This window comes from Chionomys nivalis, chromosome 24 (assembly GCF_950005125.1).
Source record: "Chionomys nivalis chromosome 24, mChiNiv1.1, whole genome shotgun sequence".
Taxonomy (NCBI): domain Eukaryota; kingdom Metazoa; phylum Chordata; class Mammalia; order Rodentia; family Cricetidae; genus Chionomys; species Chionomys nivalis.
In genome coordinates this window covers 38,448,765-38,465,326 of record NC_080109.1, presented here as the reverse complement: position 1 = coordinate 38,465,326, position 16,562 = coordinate 38,448,765, and the positions used below count along the sequence as shown (strand labels likewise).

The 16,562-nt window shown below is 49.0% G+C and overlaps 1 protein-coding gene across 1 annotated transcript in view; it reads left to right on the top strand.

Annotated features, from left to right (window-relative positions):
* The first annotated feature begins 1,973 nt into the window (after positions 1-1,973).
* Positions 1,974-16,562, top strand: part of Gnb4 (G protein subunit beta 4) — a 48,418-nt gene continuing 33,829 nt past the window's right edge. Inside the window, exon 1 of the mRNA XM_057756999.1 lies at positions 1,974-2,090. The gene's annotated coding sequence lies outside the window, so the exon portion shown is untranslated. The remainder of the gene's footprint in view (positions 2,091-16,562) is intronic.

Here is a 16,562-nt window from a genome sequence, read left to right as displayed (position 1 = left end):
AGCATGAGCGCATTCACACACTGCTCTTGGTGATGAAAACCTCACTGACTCTACTTTCTCAAGTACAGTAAAGGCTTTGTCTTAAAAGTAAGCATTCTTTTCAGAAAACTAAGCACCAAGTGTGACAAAACCAGAAATTGATTAAGGGGTGGGTTTATTCGGACGACAAATATTTCTTTTTAGTACTCGAACTATTTGACTAGGTTTCTGTCCGCATCAAATTTTCACGAATCACCAAAGATCATTCAATTTTTTTTCAGGCTTTGTAGCTTGTGTTCTGGGGCTGTTGGTGTCTCTTTCCCTTCTATTCTCTAGAACAGAGTCAACACTCCAGTGCTTTCCACTAAGTTTCCCCAGATGCTTGTTTTTCAACACACAGTAAAACCCTTCACAAAATTTTACGCTCTGGTAAGTGCTAGTGCGCAGGCTTAGGAAAGAACCAATCACAAGAAAGGAAAACAGGCTTTTTGGCGTTGTTCTAGTCAGGTGCCACATCCAGCAGGACTCCATGTAACATACTGAATCTTTAGGAGCCTCAGTTTGCTTATCTGTGAAACGGGGATAAAATACAAAGAGGCAGGCTGAGGTGGGAGCTGTAGGCACTCCCTAAGTACCAGCTTCCCTTTGCTTTCAACAATATAGTTTAGTATTTATTACTAAAACCATCAGAGATTAGACTACTCAGGCTGCAACCAACCCTTCCTGATGTTTTGATATGTAGGTCTGGCACTTCTTCATTTTTTTCTTAAAGGAGAAAAGGCACCAAGGGTTAGGGAAAGCAAAACTTTGCGCAGGGGAGGGAGGGGGAGCAAACATTTCATCATCCTGGTACCTCCCTTCTCCACATCTGTGGTGGTGTGGCTTTTACACACAGGCCACATTTTCTTCCCAGTCCCACGCAGGGCGCAGAGTTTGGCCTCCTTGTCTGCAGGTGTGAGTAGATTGTATTCCAGGTGATTTTAGGGAGCAGCTGACAAGGAGGGAATGGAAGGCTGTGGGCTGTCAAAGCTCTCCAGATAATCTTCAAACCCTTCTCCGGTGCTGCAGTCCTCTTACCCTGTGCTGTTCCTTTAAATTGTTTGACGTCAGAGAGGGAATGCTATAGCAACCGTCTGTCAAAGTGGAATTAACTCCAAAGAAAGATGGGGGTGGGGGCAGGAGCAATACCCCTGCAGAAGCAGCAAATTGCTAGGAGACATTTATTTTATGATATTTTCAGTATTAAACACCCAGAGAAATGTGAACAAAGTCGCTTGAGGTGCACGTGGTGTTTAAGGGTGCTGGGGGAAGACCTTCCAGGCATCAGTGACAACACAGACTAACTTCCAAGAGCTGTAAGCACTGGTTTGTTCATAAATGTTTTCAGCACCTTTGGGGGGTGAGGGGGCCCGTACCACTAGCTTTATGTTCCCAGTGAACCTCGGGCCTCCACCGACGGGTAAGTCGGGCGGCTAAGATGGACTGATTTCGGATTTCAGTGCTCTATAAGCGCAGAAGGCATCTGTGGCTCTCCTGGCTCAACCCTGCAGTCCGCCCTAGCAGAGCACTCCTGGCCAGGCCCCGCCGCGAAGAAGTCCAGCACATTCTTTAGACGGTGCGTCCAGAGCCACACAGATAAATCGAAACTGCCTGGGATGCGCTTTCCGCTTGGCAAACCCAGCAGAAGCAGCACGCCGTGCCCGCGCCCACCCGGTGCACCCCAGCCCAGGCCACGCGCGCCCCCGCCAACCCCTCCCCACTAAGCCACACGCACCCCTGGTCCTGCGCGCACCAAGCAGCCTCCACCCAGGCCAATCGCGCTCTGGGTTCTACGATCCCCTCGAGCGCCCCCCGCACGCCCGCCCCGACCGCGCTCGCTCCCGCCAGCTCCCACCCAAGCCCCACGCGCTGCAGCCTCGGCGCGTTCCCAGACCCTTTCCCCGGCCTCGCGCGCCCCCGCCCCCGCCCCGCGCGCCGCGCCCCGGTCCCCGCCCCGTCCGGCGTGCAGGGCTCTGGGTGTGGCCGCCGTCTCGTGTGGCGGAGCCTACTCACGGTTCACTCCCCGCAGCCGAACACCCAGCAGCAGCTTGGTGGTGGCGGCCCGGCTCCAGGTAGGTAGACTACCGTGTGGACGCGGGCGGCGCGTTGCGGGTCTCCGTGTAGATGCGGGCTCCTAGGCGCTCGACGAGGCCCGGGACAGCTCGAGGGTGCGGCCGCCCGGGGAGCTCAGACAGTGATGGCTGCAGGGCGCGGAGCCCCCCAAGTTCTCCACGGGCTGCTGGAGCCTTGTTAGATTTTGTTTTGTTTTGGGGGGGGGTTTGGTTTTGGTTTTTTTGGACCGATACGATGCTCTCAGGGGGGAGGAACGATAACGGATTTTGGATATTTGCAAGTTTAGAACAGGAAAAAGCATTTTCTTGTCTTCTCCCAGCGTCTCCTTCTGCTTCAGAACACAAATGATTGCCGTGTACGGTGTGTGGCATGCATGTATTGCTCTCCACTAAGGAAAGACTGCATTTTCAAAGTTGAGAGACGGCTTCGTAGCAGTGTTGGGCGATTTTGTTTTCTCTGCTCCTCTCTCTTTCCCTCTTTCCATAAAGGGCAGAAATGTAGCCTGGTGTGGACCCGCACCCTACTAGGGAGTTGTCTTAAGACTTCGAAATTTATCAGGCCCTTTTAGTATCGCGAAGTGAGACGGTGGCCTTTTGTATTTTCCAGTTTATCTGGATGTGATGCCTGACACATGCTCTTGGAAGAAGGTCTCTTGCAGGTGTGGAGCAAACTGTATAACATTTGGTCTCTGCCAGTGTTTGTTGCTGTCTCTGAAAGTTTACTGTTATATTTTAATATTTTGATTAAGAGCATTTAAGGAGTTTTCATTTTGCATTTGGTTTGCTGAAACCGAAATAGAAACTTAAAAAATGTCATTTAGTGAATATTGCCAGATCCCTTGCGTCTGCAGGTTTTTAGACATTGATCCTGTGTGTTGTGCTTCGCTTGACGGCGTGCCTTAAGCCTGTGATCATTAGACAGGAAGCAATTTTGAGTTGTTGGTCTTTTATGAGTAAGCATATCAGTGTGTATTTTTACACTTTAAAAATAGATCCTGGGACACTTTCAAAACTGAGAATGGAAGCCGAGTATTGGAGATTTTTATGCCATTACGACAAAATGCTGGAGATTGGATGAATTCCCTGTTTCCTTTCAGGCATGTTATTTAAATTGGGTGACTTGGTTATTAGTTTCTTTACCTCGCTGACTAGTTTAATCTGGTTTATTGATGGAATTATTCCCCAAAGCTCTGTCCTGGACCAGGGGCAGTGAACTGTGCTATTCTGTCATCTCTCAGTCACTTCTCAAAGGACACATTGCACCTTCCACAGGCAAGGAGATGTTCAATAACTCGCTGAAATCTTGTAACTGTTAACTCTGGTTGGATTCAGGGCAAGAGCCCTCTGTCCATAGAGCGCCTGCTTTTCTCTCTAGAATGCATTCTTTTAGTTCTAGGCTCAAGGAGCCATCCTCAGCTACTCATTAATGTATACATAAATTTCCTAGACATGTCAGAAACCTGTGCTGGTTTTTCTGGTGTGATTGGTACCACTTAGCAGTGCTACTTTGTACCTTCAACCATCAGCCATCTCTTCCCTGGCATCCCTGGATCCTGTTCGCCTTCCTAGGGCAAAGTTACTCTGTTGGCATTTAAAATGTAGACTTTACTGTTCTTTCAAACTAATGCCTGTTTTAACTTGGGCTGGGAGAAACAACTGTAACAACTTTGGGAAGGTGGAAACAGGATAGCAAGCAACTCCAGGCTTTGTGGGGCTCCCCTGGAGTCCCCCTCTACAGCAGCTGAGGCAGGAGGGTGGTAAGAGGGGATCTTTCTGGGCTACATAGCAAGCCTTGTCTCCCAACATCAAGACTGGATGGCAGCCTGCTTCCTAACGTGGGAGTTTGTTGCTGTCCCTTATGCAGTAAGCCAAGAGACGTTCTCATAGCTGTTTTCCTTGCCACCATCCTGTTTTCCCTGAAGCTTCTATGTGTCCAGTTTCTGTTGGTCCCTTACTCTGTTATGTAAATATTCTGTTGCATCTACTTAAAACACATTTTTTTCCCCTCGATGTTGTGTCCTACCTCAGTTACTGACCTATTTCTTTTTAAAAGTATTTTTTTTTCTTCCGTTTTTTCGAGACAGGGTTTCTCTGTGGTTTTGGAGCCTGTCCTGGAACTAGCTCTTGTAGACCAGGCTGGTCTCGAACTCACAGAGATTCGCCTGCCTCTGCCTCCCGAGTGCTGGGATTAAAGGCGTGCACCACCACCGCCCGGCTAAAAGTATTTTTTTTTAATCATTTTAAATTACATGTGTTTCTGGGCACTTGAGTGCCAGGACCTAGGGAGTCTGAAGCTTCAGATACCCGTGAAGGTAGAATTATTACAAACCTTTGTGAGCCACTTGGGTGTTGGGAACAGCACTTGTGTCTGTGTCTTGGAGAGCAGTGTGCTCTCTTAAGAATGAACCATCTCTCCATGCACTGCAGTCTTATTTTGCTCTTCATTGAGAAAGAGTAATCTTCCTGGTCAACTGGTGGAACCTGGGTAGAGGAACCGAAAGAATTTTCCTCATCAGTTTGGCCTTTGGGCATGTCTGCGGGACATTTTCTTGATTGCTAATTGGTGACGCTAATTGCTTCAGGTGGCTCTGGAATCTGTCCGCCCACCGTGGGCACCATCCGTAGGCAAATGAGCCTGCGCTGTGTAAGAAAGGTAGCTGAAGTGGTCACGGGAGCAAGCTGCAGGTCTCTGTGGTTTCTGCTTCAGTTCCAGCCTGAGCTCCTGCCCTGACTTCCCTCAGCGATGGACTGTGACCTGGAAGTGTAGTCAAATAAACCCTTTCCTCCCGTGGTTACTTGGGGGAAGTATTTTAGCAACAGATAAGCAAAGTGGGATAGTTTTGTCAAAAAAAACAAAAAAACAAACAAATCCAAACAAACAAAAAAACCCTTTTATTACTCTGTGTGTGTGTGTGTGCATGTGTGTGTGTGTTTGCTCACATAGATGTGCATGCAAGCAAGTGAATGCACGCCTGTGCCTGTCACAGGACAACTTGCAGGAGTGAGTCATTCCCTTTGGCCCTGGGGTTTGAACTCTGACCTTCAGGCTTGTTGACAAGTGTTTTCCCTGCTGAGTTATCTCACTGGCCCTGAGACTGGCCTTTTCGGAGAAAACAAAAATAAATACAAAGCAGACAGTCCCCTTGGAGGTGGGTAAGAACTGAGTAGACTGGATGGGTAGGAGATTGGCACTGTTCTGAACAGACCTTTCCTAAGAGTTTCCGTTTACAGAAACAAACGTGTTAGTCTTGTTTATGTTCACCCCATAATGAGTTAATGGCAGTGGGGAGGGGCTCTTGCAGAGGACATGGATTTGTCTCCCAGCACCCATGTGGTGGTTCGTAACCATCCATAACTCCAGTTCCAGGAGATACAACACCGTAAGCCTCCTCGGGCTCCAGACACGTTTACATACCTATACACAGACAAGAACATATACACATAAACAAGCGGGAGGAGGGGCTTTAGGATATGTTTCCTTTTTTTATTATTATTATATTTTAGACTCCATAACTCAGTACAAACAGCAAATAGCCTAACATCAGAAGGAAAACATTTAACCTAGGTAGGGTTTGAACACAGGACCAACACTGGGGAAGGAAAGCTTGAACTCTGCAGGTAGTTCTTACTAGCATGGCAGCAGTACAGCCATCCTGAAGCCATTGTGTGTGTGTGTGTGTGTGTGTGTGTGTGTGTGTGTGTGTGTGCAGTCACAGTAAGAAGATGACGGTGGTGGTGTGAATGCGAAAGGCCACCATAGGCTCATGTGTTTGAGTGCTTGGTCCCCAGTTGGTGGAACTGTTGGGGAAGGATTAGGAGGCGTGACCTTGTTGGAGAAGGTGTTGGGAGGAGGCTTTGAGGTTTCAAAAGCCCATGCCAGGCCCACTGTCTGTCCTCTCCCTCTCTCTCTCCCTCCCTCCCTCCCTCCTTCCCTCTCTCCCTCCCTCTCTCACTCCCTCCCTCTCTTCTTCCTGCTGGTCAGGATGTAAAGCTCTCAGCTACTGCTCCAGCACCAGGCCTCTCTGTTTCCAACCATGATAACCATGGACTGACCCTTAAACTGTAAGCAAGCTCCTAATTGAATGTTTACTTTTCTAAGAGTTGCCTTGGTCATGGTGTCTCTTCCCGGCAATAGAACAGTAACAAAGACAATGAATGAGCTTCTTGATATTTTAGGAGCTAGACTTTTCTTTGAGACACAGAGAATAAGGAATAAGGGATGGGTATGGAGTTCAGTTGGTAGAGTGCTTGCCTAGCATGCCAAAGCCCTGGCTTCCACCCCTAGCACCCTGTAACCAGGTATGGTGGTACATGTCTGTGATCCTAGCACTTGAGAGGTAGAACAGAGGGTCAGAAGCTCTAGATCATCCTTGGCTGCATAGCATGTTTTAGGTTAGAAAGGAAGGGTGGGAGGAGATAAGGAAAGGGCAGTGAAATAGTATCTGGCATTCAATTGGGACTAATGGCATCAGTATGAACCTATGATTAAAAGATGTAAACACACTTGTATACATGAATATGCACATACTTGCAGTGTACGTACTGCATACTACAATACATACACACACTCATACACTCACACAAACATATTCTCTCTCTCTCTCTCTCTCTCTCACACACACACACACACACACATTCCCTCTCTATCTCACACACAAACACTGTCTCCCCCCTCACACACACATATTCTCTCTCTCTCTCTCTCTCTCTCTCTCTCTCTCTCTCTCTCTGTCTCCTCTGTCTCTCTCTCTTTCACACACACACACACACACACAATCTCCTCTGTCTCTCTGTCTGTGTCTCTCACACACACACTCTGTCTCCTCTCTCTCTCTCTCTCTCACACACACACACACACACACACACACATCCACTCACTCACTCACTCACTCACTCACTCACTCACTCACTTACTCCCTAGCTGTAGCTGGTGAAAGCCTGCAAGCATGACACTGAAGTAGCCATGAGCATGGCCAGTCCCTTTTCTAAATGACTCTAGAGCTGGGATGGGGAAGCTATAGGGTGAGCCTTGAACTTTGTGCTACGAAGTACAGAGTGTTGCAAGCAGTGCTGGGGAATTTCAGAAGGACATAGCTTGGAAGTCTCCCCATAGCCCAGTCTGGAGGAACTCAAGCACCAAAATGAATAATGTCAGCCCATTAAAAGAAAAAATCCCCAGGTACATGAGAAGCCTACATGATCCCAAAGCAGGCCTACCGGCCACCAACCCCCCTCTCACTTCCTGCCCTCCCTCCCCTCTCCCTCTCCTTCAACATCAAGTTGCCTGTTGATCCAGGTTGCCTTAGAGGCTCTGTCTTTCCTGTTCTGCCTAGGGCCTCATGCCTGGGACTAGCATCCTGCCATCCCCAGCTACACTCCCAGCCCTATTATTGTTTCTTTTGAAACTGTCTCCCTGTGTACGCAGGCTGGCTTCTTACTTGTAGCAAGTCTTCTGACTCAGTGCTAGCATTATAGGTGTGTGCTACCATGCCTGGCTTGCTTTTCATTTGAAAGACATGGCTCATTTCCTGATATCATTCAACTTTACTTAAATTGATTTACTTTAAAACAGCCTCCCTAATCACCCGTGATCTAGCTTTGGGTGTTTTCCTACATAGTTTTTTGACTGTAATTAAAGTTGGGTCATGTGCTGTTGTGCGTTACTTTGGGTTCATTTCCTAAACAGAGGAGAATAGAGGACCTGGCTTAGTGGCTGCTCTGTTTCTTATGATGAACTATTCTAACAAAAGCAAGTTGGAGGTCAGGGTTTTATTTCAGCTCACAGTTCGAGCTGCAGCCCATTGCTGTCTGAGAAACCACAGCAGCGGATGCTTGAGGTGGTTAGTCACTGTACAGGCTGCAGAGAAGCAGAGAGCAATGGATGGAGCGTCCGTGCTACTGCTCAGCTTGCTTCTCACCTTTATAGCCGAGGACCCAGTGATGGTGCCACCTGCAGTGAGTGGACCTGCCCACTTCAGTTGATGCAATCAGAATAATCCCCACAGGCATGCCCAGATGCTCATCTTCAGGTGGCTAACACTATCCATTATAGTACTACAACAATAAGAATCTTGGTTCTTGATTATTGTAACTCCAGAGCCGGGAATATTCCTGGTTCATGGTTGACACAGGTACTGGGTGGATGGATAGGATGTGGTTGGCCGGATGAGTGTAAGCACTCATATTTCCGGCTCTTGTGTTTGACGAATGCTATTTGACATGTACCAGACGCTGTACAGAGACTCCCCCAGCACTGTTGAGCGATGCTGTACAGCTTCTTTGGAAGCTGGTGAGTTTCCAGTGCTTTACATAGCTACCTTTCTCTTGGCTGCCCTCTGCTTGAGTAATTCTTTTGTTTTTGTTTTGCTTGTTTGTTTGTTTTTTGAGACAGGGTTTCTCTGTGTAGCGTTGACTGTCCTGGAACTCATCCTGTAGACCAGGCTGGCCTAGAACTCACAGAGATCCACCTGCCTCTGCCAGTGCTGGGATTACAGGCATGTGCCACCACTGCCTGGCAGGTGGAGGTGGTTCTAACAAGCATGTGTGAGTGCGTAGTTCACCAGAGAGAAACAAAAATTGGAAAGCTCAGGTCACAAACTGGATGGTTGATTCCCTTAAAGAAATCATTGAACTGGGAACTCATCTGATAGAGTGTTTGCCTAGTGTGCAGAGAGCCTTGGGTTCGGTCCTCGCTGCTGCAGAAAACAAGGTGCGGTGGCCCGTGCTGTAGTACTGGTACTCAGAAGGGTGAGGCAGGAGGACCAGAAGTTCAAATCCTCCTTGACTACACAGTAAGCTTGAGACCAGCCAGGGTCATACAAGACCTTCTTTCAAAAGAAGCCAGAAGGAAGCAGGGGTGGGTGGATCTCTGTGTCAGGCCATCCTGGGTTTCATAGTAAGACCCTGTCAAGAAGGAAATTATATATATATATATATATATATATATATATATATATATATATATATATATAATTTTAGGCAAGTGGTCAAATTAGTCCTAATCTGACACAAAGAATGAAAGGAGATGATCAGTAGCAGACGGTAGAGGCTGATAACTTCGGGTAGGAAGAGGCAGTGAGGGTGGCGTGCCCAGACACTACTGGAGGCCACGCTCTTCACCGAGATGCACCTGCGTTTGCATGGGTGCCAGACGGTTTCCTTTGGTACACTGCTTATGAGCAAGTGTCCCCAGTGCCATTTCCCAGTGTGCTCCATTCCCCTGTATTCACCGTTCCCCCGGTGTGCACCGTTCTCCAGTGTGCACCATTCCCCCGGTGTGCACCGTTCTCCAGTGTGCACCATTCCCCCGGTGTGCACCGTTCCCCCCAGTGTGCACCATCCCCGTTCCCCCAGTGTGCTCCGTTCCTCGGTGTGCTCCATTCCCCTAGTGTGCACCATTCCCCTGGTGTGCTCCATTCCCTAGGTGTGCACCATTCCCCTGGTGTGCACCATTCCCCGGTGTGCTCCATTCCCCCGGTGTGCACCATTCCCCTGGTGTGCTCCATTCCCTAGGTGTGCACCATTCCCCTGGTGTGCACCATTCCCCGGTGTGCTCCATTCCCCCGGTGTGCACCATTCCCCTGGTGTGCACCATTCCCCTGGTGTGCACCATTTCCCCAGTGTGCACTATTCCCCAGGTGCACACCATCCCCCCCCCAGTGTGCACCATTCCCCGTTCCCTGGTGTGCTCTGTTCCTCCCAGTGTGCTCCATTCCCTGATGTGCTCCCCCCCCCCGCCCCGTGTGCACCATTCCCCCAGTGTTCACCATTCCCCTGGTGTGCACCATTTCCCCGGTGTGCACCATTTTCCAGTGTGCATTCTGGAGGCCTTTCCTCCCAGATGTTCACAGAACGTGCCCTTCATTTACTTTGAGCAGTACTCACATAAAATGAAATTTCCCCCGTTACTGGGCATTGAACCCAGGAGCTAGAACAAGGATTGTGCTTTCAGGTATAGAGGAATCAACAGAATTCTATCTATTCTGTGCACAAGGAGACTGATCCCTATGGTCAGAGAGCAAATCATGACTGGGTCTTAGGATTTTTATAAATATTTAAATTTTTAATTGCATTTATTTCGTGTATCTACATGTTTGGATGGAGGTGTGTACATGCCACTATGCGGACAACTACTTAGGCTTCTTCTACCGTGTGGGTCCCAGGGATCAAATAAATTCAGTGCCTTTGCTCCCTGTGCCATCTTTCCAGACAGACAGATGGAACACACACACACACACCAGTGTGGTCTTGAACTCACAGAAATCTTCCTGTTTCTGTCTCTTGAGTGCTGAAATTAAATATCACCATGCCTGGCAATTTCTAGTATTTTAAGTGGGAATTTAATAGTGAATGGCTTGATTTAGGACTCGTTCTTTCCTAACTTTTACAAAGATGATTTATTCATGTGGTGTAGTGTGTGCCCTCGTAGTTCCTGAGCCATCTCCCAGCCCTTCCCTAATTTCTGTGAGTCCCTCACCAGAACGCTTTTGCCTAGGACTTGGTGTAGATCCTGGACTTTCACTATCTGGTAATGTGAAATTAGGACCCAGTTCTGACCTAGAGTTGGGTGAGGCTCTGTTCCCTAACTGGCATGTGCGGTAGTATTAATGAGGGCAATTAAGGTGTAGAGTGGGCAGTTTTATTCTAGAATTCTGTGAACTAAAGCCATGCCAATGAACTCAGTACTCACAAGGCTTAAGCTAGCCTGGGCTACATAGTAAGCTAGCCTGGGCTACATAGTAAGCCCTCTCCTTAAATAAATGAATGGAATGTGCTGGACAGTTATCTCAGGAAACTGAAATTTGTCAGCAGAGGGCTCTAGTGTGCACTGCCCAGCATGGCATCGCACAGAGGGCTCTAGTGTGCACTGCCCAGCGTGGCGTTGCTCTGAGGGCTCTAGTGTGCACTGCCCAGCGTGGCGTCGCACAGAGGGCTCTAGTGTGTACTGCCCACCGAGGTGTCGCACAGAGGGCTCTAGTGTGCACTGCCCAGCGTGGTGTTGCTCTGAGGACTGCCTACTGTGTATTCCCTTGCATTCTACTACAGAAGTGTTCGTTCCTACTTATGTGGGTTGCTGTCCCAGGTCCATCTATGGTCCATAACAGTATGTTGAGGCAGTGTAGTCCCAGTGGTAGGGAGGAGACAGGAGGATCCCCTGGGCTCACCAGATAGATAGCCTAACTGAATAGGCAAGCTCCAGATTCAGTGAGGGACCCTGTCTCAAAAAATAAGGTGGAGAGTGATTGAGGAAGACAACTGATGCCAACCTGGGGCCTGCACACCCACATATACACGCACAGCACACATGCATACGTGAGTACACCAACACTTGTTGTCAACTGCCTGTACACCCACAAATACATGCACTGCACACATACGTGTGTGAGAACATCGACACACCCGTACCGCACACACGATAACTAATTAGTGTTTTTCATGCCTCATTTAAGCTTTTGCAGTCTGTGTGGAGATTCTCAGTAGCTAAGAGCTTGCAGGTCCTCATCTCCGAGAGACAGAAAGGCCCTTGACTCCCACAGTAGCCGTGTTGTGCAGACGGCAGAATGCCTCACTGTGGTAAAAGTTGTGTGGATGTTGTAAGGCTTGCTGTGAGGAGGCCATTGTATTACACAGCTGCCTTGCTTTCTCTTATTAATAAATCTGTGTGGCTGCAATGGCTTATTAGCGTCTTCTGGTATGCATGTGTGCTGTGCATGTATATGTTGGTGTACTCACGTATGCATGTGTGCATGTTACTGTCACAGCTTTTCAGAGGTACCTGATAGGAGGCTCTGCAGTGCTCCAGTCCATGACAGGTGTCTAAAATTTCTGGAGGAACCAGATACTCAGTGCCGAGACACTTAGTCAAGCTGCAGCAATCTGAAGAGCACCACAGCTATCAAATGCTTTTGTAAAAAATTAGTAATTTCAGCTCGCCGCATTGACATCAGTCCCACCTCTACAGTTAATTGTCAGGCACAGCTCCAGTTCGAGCTGAGCAAATTCACCACTGGGGAAAATCTTTGGAGATTACACTTGGCATTTCTGCTTCTCAGAAGGGATGTGTGAGAGCTGCAGAGAGAGCTCAGAGTTTTAAGAATGCTTGCCAAATAGGCATGATGTCAAATCCCCAGACCCTACATATACAGGGTGGGCAAGGCATTGCCAGGGGACCCTTAGAACGGCCTGGCTACCAGAATCAGCCCTATCAGCAAACTCTGGGTTTGATTGAGAGACCCTGTGTCAGTGAATAAGGTCAAAAAGCGCATCGGGATGATTCCCACACACTTAAAAACATGCAGAAATACACCCTACACGTGGAAAGTGGGGGGCAGAGAGGAAGTATGAGTGTCTTATGTGCATTGTGAGCACATAGGTTTGTGTTTATATGTGTGTAGATACAAGTGTGTATGTACGTAAGTGTGTGTGTGTGTGTGTGTGTGTGTGTGTGCACAGAGTACAGCCTCCGCTGTCAACCCTCAAGTACCTTTATTTTTTGAGACCTGGTCTCTCACTGGTCTGGGGCTTAATGACCAGTCTAGGCAGGTTGACTCATGAGCCTCAGGGACCGCCTGGCTCCAGCTCTCTAGTGTTCGAATAGCGAAATACACCTTACCCCACTGACTTTTGTTCGTGGGTTCTGAGGGCTGGAACCCAGCTCCTTAAGCTTGCATGGCGAGCACTCTGCCAACGGCGTCATCTCCCAACCCCCAGGTGTCTCATATGTATCTCAGATTCCTTTTCATCTTTCCTTCTTCCCGGGAGGGGGAGTTTCTTAATTAGCTGTGTGAACCTAGAATCTTGAGAAAAACAAGTATCTGAGAAATGAATGAAGCAGGGGGCTACCAAGAAACAGAGAACGAACAGTCAAGTCCAAGAGAGTGCGAGAGGCTGGATAGTGTGAGGGTCACAGAGATAGAGTTTGAGTAAGGAGGTGGGATTCTTACTCCAGCAGACTGAAGGAGACACCCTTTGGAAAGGGGCATCGTGGAGGATGGGTGTCGCCTGGTGCCAGGTGTGTGTGGACTGCAATCCCAGCCTCCCCTGCTCTCAAACAACTTGTCTCAGCCTCGTGTTCTGTTCTCCTTGTGTTTTGTTTCATTGCATTTAACTGTGGTTCCCAGGGAGCCTTGGGGCTGGATGGAGTTTGCTTGGTTATGAGTAGCGTTCGCTCTGTAATCGCTGCCCAGAGGAGGAATCAGATTGTGAGCTACTGCTTGTGACAAGTTGTGTTCCTTCCCTTAAAGATGTTAAAGTGCATATTTATACTTTTACTTCCTTTGGGTTTTTTGATCTAGGGGGACTCTTTTGGCTCAGACTGACATTGAGACTCAAGAGGCAAGCAAGGCTGACCTTGAATTTCTGATCCTCCTGCCTCCACCTCCCCAGACAGAGATCACAGTTGTGCACCTGGGAATATTCATGCATCTTAATACACTGTTTTCATTGCTTTTCTTAAAATTCTGTAAGCGACGTTGTGCCGGGCTTTTCTCTCCATGTCTATGTCGTGTCTAATCGAAACACTGGCTTTTGTTGCTGTGTCCTAACACTGTGTGGCACTGCCCTCACCCACTCTGCCAGGGGCAGGTCTGTTGTGACTGATTTACATTTCGACACCTTCTGAACAGCGGCACCCTGTTCTGGGGTGCAGGCACTAGGGTATCTGCATTTGGGGCTTCTGCATCCAGAAATGGAAACAGATTGTCGGATTGAAAGATACCCATGTCATCCATGACATGGTAGAGGCCAGGGTTCGAGTAGAGGTTTGTGATCAGCTTTACCAGCTCCTGACAGAGTACAGGGGTGAAACTTTACCTCTCTTTAGTTTGCATTCCCCTATTTTTGGAAGAGTTTCATTTGGATATTGGTCGCTGCAGTGCTCCCTGCTTGACCCCTCTCCGTGCACATGCCCTGTTCATCGGTGATTGGTTGTAGCACTGGATTTAAGGAGTTGCTTTTTAAAAGTGTAGATGTGAGACTGGAGAGATGGCTCAGTGGTTAAGCACTTGCTTGCCTTACAGAAGGCTCAGGTTCAGTTCCCAGCATTGACATGACGGCTCTCAGCCATCTGTAGCTCCAGTTCCAGAGATGCACCCAGACACTCATGTGGTGCATAAACCTAAACGCAGGCAATCATATGCATGGTACAAAAAATAAAAATAAAAATTCTTGATGTTGTCTTTTCCTTTCTTTGCTCGTTTTCCCTCCCCTCCCCTCCTCTCCCCCCCCCCCCCCCCCGATGTCCCTCTCTTCCTCTTTCCTCCTCTCATGGAGCCCAGGCTGACTTGGGCTCACTGGGTAGCTGAGTATGACTTTGAATTTATAATCCTCCTCCCTCTGTCTCTCAAGTCCTTCTTGAGTCTTCTAGGCTTATACCACCCTGATGGGCTCAAATCAGCGATTTTCTTATTTTCCCTGGTGAGCCTCTGGGATTGCCCAGGCATGCCTTACAGTCTGTCTAGGGGTTCATGCTAAATTCTTTCGTTATAGAAGCTGTCCAGAATGCAATGATTGTTGAATAAGAAGAAAAGATTAACATGAAGTGTGTACATGATACATTCTTCTTAATTGATTTTTTTTTTTTTAGAAGTAAAGTTAGAGGGCTTGGATTGTGACGTGGCTCAAGGGTCACATGTTTGCCCATCATTGGATTGTGGCGTGGCTCCCACACGTTTGCCCATCCTGTTCAAGGCCCTGGAGTCAATCCCTGGGACCGGAACAGGGAGGGGGAGGGGTGTAAAAAGCCAGTTTCTCTTTTTTAACAGTAGAGAGGTAAGGTGTGGAAGGTCAGCTTTGGTGTCGTCTACAGTGAGTTTGCAGTTGTCCTGTCTGGGATCATAGCATAGGAAACTTCAGATGGCTTCTCGTAACTCCTGTCCCCTTTCCAGCTGGAGCTGGCTAGATGAGTGAGGCCAGGTCCTCTGATTTCTCATGATGAACTGGGATCCTGCTCGCTTCCCCTTGTTAGAAGTTCTAAAGGGAGCTCAGAACTGTGTTCAGATGAAGTGTCATCTTGCAAAAGGCTTTACTTTGGTTCCTGGTCGGGGAGCTTGTAGTCCATGAGGAACCTTCCCAGTTTCTTTGACCTGTAACAAGACTGTAGCAGAGCAAAACACTCAGCTCCTAGGGCATCAGACAAAAGGCAAGAAAGAACGTGCCCGCCCCATGGACTGCAGACTTTTCGACAGTCTTCCCTCTCCATAGCAACATCCGGGAATGAAGCTCTTCATATACAGACCCATCCCATAGTCCTCTACCATCCCCAAAGACTCACATCTGTCTCGCAATGCAAACGTCAAGAGCCCCCCAAAGTTTTAATTGCTCCAGCATCATTCAAAAGGCCAACTTCAAAGTATCCTCCAAGACTCAAGCAAACACAGTCTGTGGATGAGGTTCAGGGTTGACATTCTTATTTCGAAAGAGAGGAGGAGGGTAGTAAGGAACAATCAGCCCGGAGCAAGGCCAAATCCCAGTGGGGCTGACATAAATCCTAATGCTCCCTATATGTCATCCTGGGCACACCATGGCTGTGGAGGGCTTTCTGCAGCTTTGCTGGTGGCAGCCCATGTGGCTTCCATATCATGCTGGCTCTGCCTGACGTCGGTAGCTTTCCTTACGCATTACACATTGTCTGGATCTCCTGTCTCCATTTCAGCATTGGCCTCACTCCCTCATCTCCATCACGCGTCACCCTACAGGGGCTACATGATGGGACTGACCCCACAGTGTGCTGCGTGGCCGCCAGGCTCTCCTCTGTAGTCTCATGGCAGCCATTGTGGCCCGTAATACCTGGATTCTGCACGCCCGCAAAATCAGCTTCCTGTGAACAATGCCAAGGTCAAGAGAGTCCAAGACGTACCTGTGGTCACGTGAGGGAAGGCTGTAGTACACCTCTCCCTCTCCCTCCCCTCTCCCTTCTCCCCTCTTCCTTCTCCCTCTCCCTTCTCCCTCTCCCCTCTCCCTTCTCCCTTCTCCCCTCTCCCTTTCCCTTCTCCCTCTCCCTCCCCCTCCCCTCTCCCTTCCCCCTCTCCCTCTCCCCCCTCCCCTCTCCCTTCCCCCTCTCCCTCTCCCCTCTCCCCTCTCCCTTCTCCCCTCTCCCTTCTCCCTCTCCCTTCTCCCTCTCCCTTCTCCCTCCCCTCTCCCCTCTCTCTTCTCCCCTCTCCCTTTCCCTTCTCCCTCTCCCTCCGCCCTCCCCTCTCCCTTCCCCCTCTCCCCTTTCTCCTCTCCCCCCTCCCCTCTCCCCTCTCCCTCCCCCCTACCCCCTCCCCTCTCCCCTCTCCCTCCCCTCTCCCCTCTCCCTTCCCCCTCTCCCTCTCCCCTCTCCCCTCTCTCTCCCACCAGGGGAGAAACTTAGCCTTTGATGGTATGGATCCAGTAAGTAAATTCAAAAGCTAAGCTGTTGGTTGAAAGTGGGGACTTACTTGGTAGATTACATTGCTAACATCTGGCTCCTCTTCGTGAACTCTAGTAAACCAT